Consider the following 2651-nt stretch of genomic DNA (forward strand, 5'->3'; position numbering starts at 1 on the left):
GTCACTGTTGACAGTTACAATTTCGAGAAAGTAGAGAATTTCGTTTACTTGGGAACCAGCATTAACACCGATAATAATGTCAGCATTGAAATCCAACGTAGAATCACTCTTGCCAACAAGTGCTACTTTGGACTGAGTAGGCAATTCAGGAGTAAAGTCCTCTCTCGACGTACGAAAACCGCGCTCTATAAGTCACTCATCATGCCCGTGCTGGTATATGGCGCAGAAGCATGGACAATGACAACATCCGATGAGGCGGCTCTTGGAATGTTTGAGAGAAAGATTTTGCGGAAGATTTGCGGGCCTTTACGCATTGGCGACGGCGAGTACCGCAGACGACGGAACGTATGAGCTTTACAACGACATGGACATATATGGACACCGACGCTACAGCTCTGAAAGTATTCAACTCGGAACCCGCTGGTGGTAGCAGAGGAAGAGGGTGGCCCCCGCTGCGATGGAAAGATCAGGTGGAGAAGGACTTGGCGTTTCCAATTGGCGTCAGTTGGCACAGAGGAGACACGACTGGCGTGCTTTGCTGACTCGGCCAAAATCGCTTAGGCGGTTACAGCGCCAAAAAAGAAGAAGGAGAAGAAGTTAAAGCGTGACAAACAATTAAACTTATGTATGTTCTTTCGCATTTATACGAAAGGATNTTTAGGCAGTTACAGCGCCAAAAAAAGAAGAATAAGAAGAATTAATTTTCAGTAATTTTTCTATTATTTGCACAAATTTTATTGTTTTATCGGTTTTTTTTATGAAATGCATGCACGCTCACCGAAAATTGTAAACAAACTTCTTCTTCTTTCTCTTTTCTAAGCGTACGTAGGCCTAGCTACCAACACTGCGGTACGCCAAGCGATTTGCAGCTAGCTTGCTTTGACGAATTCGTGAAGCTGAGGACTCGTATACAGCCCTCCATTTAAATCAGTGATTCGCAAAGTGGTCCAGGTGGACCCCCAGGGGTCCACGGAAGACCCGACAGACACGAGTTGTAAATGGGGTTCCACGAAAATCTATCTAGTTTCGATTGCCTATTTAATTAAGTTTAATTTTTTTCAGTGGTGTATAGTGCTCTTAACGCACTGGTGAACTTACCGTCACTTGTGCGACCTGCAGACTTAAGCAGGGATCACATGATTTGTACATTTGTACATTTGGCAGTCACAGGGTGGTGTTTTGTATCGAGAATGAGAGCAGCTCAGTAAAAGCTTTCCAAACAACACCACTCTGTGACGGTGAAAATAGCCAAATCTGTACGAATGTACAAATCGTGTGATCCCTGCTTAAAAGGAAAGGGGTGTTGGTATAACACTGGGTGAGGCGATACGGAAATTGCCGGCGGAAGATATTTGAGCACTTGTGTCTTTTCAATGCTACAGGCCACCATTAACTTTGTTTGTTGAAGGGATTTTAGACAGAGGGGGTTCCCTGAGGGGGAATGCTGTTTCAATTCCAGCACTGAGCCCGCACTCGTACATTGTCGAATCTTCACTGATGGCTCCAAAACTGACTCAGGGTCAGGATCTTGAGTATTTTTCAAAGTTAATGGGGATAAGCTTCACTTTTTCTCTTGGGGAATATGCTTCGGTCTTCCAAGGTGAGGTATTTGCAATCCCCAAAGCCATAGACTACGTGGTGGAAAATAGGTGGCGGGAAAGGTGTCTACAAGTAGAGCCAAGTTGCACTTAAGGCATTGGCCAGCTCCCTATTTAAGTACTTCCAAACTGGTTCGGCAATGCAAGTCTCTAAAAAGTTATGTAGGTAAAGATAACGAGCTTGCATTCCTCGATCCGCAACCAGTTATAGCGCTCCGCTCTTCAACCATCGAAGCCACCATCAGAAACTGGGTGGACACTTCGCTCAGCAATGACTGGGAACCGTCGAGTGGATGCAGGTGGGCAAAACTCATGTTGCCTTCAATCTCAAAAGGTCTATCTAGTTTTTTGCTCTCACTGAAAAGACGGGACTGCTGACTGGTCACTTCACGTGGCACAAACACCTGAATGTGATAGGCGTAAATCCTGCTTTGAACAGGATGAGGCGGTGGAACACTTCTTGAACTTCTTGCTTGCTTGTTTGTTTATCATCGATTTATCTAGATTTGGTCTTTTCTTTTTTGTCAGTTTCTGAATTTGAAGTTTAGCGTAAAAGCTTTACAGTTTTGTTGTTTCAAGTTTTGTGTTTTGAAAATGCGNTTTTTTGCTCTCACTGAAAAGACGGGACTGCTGACTGGTCACTTCACGTGGTACAAACACCTGAATGTGATAGGCGTAAATCCTGCTTTGAACAGGATGAGGCGGTGGAACACTTCTTGAACTTCTTGCTTGCTTGTTTGTTTATCATCGATTTATCTAGATTTGGTCTTTTCTTTTTTGTCAGTTTCTGAATTTGAAGTTTAGCGTAAAAGCTTTACAGTTTTGTTGTTTCAAGTTTTGTGTTTTGAAAATGCGAGTGATATATATTTTTCGCATCACTTTAAAACTCGGGGCGATAAAAATAAAAATTATCCCATTAACACAAATAAACTATTTGACAAATACATCACATGCAAATTCAAAGTGAGCCGCACATGTGAGGAGTATATTTAGTGCTCTTAAAAAATATAACTCCTCAGAGTGGATTTACGAGTTCTGTTTTTTAAAACTTGC

The sequence above is a fragment of the Rhagoletis zephyria genome, unplaced genomic scaffold (assembly GCF_001687245.7).
Source record: "Rhagoletis zephyria isolate East Lansing unplaced genomic scaffold, Rhagoletis_zephyria_1.1 Rzeph_scaffold_06087, whole genome shotgun sequence".
In the NCBI taxonomy this organism is placed as follows: Eukaryota; Metazoa; Arthropoda; class Insecta; order Diptera; family Tephritidae; genus Rhagoletis; species Rhagoletis zephyria.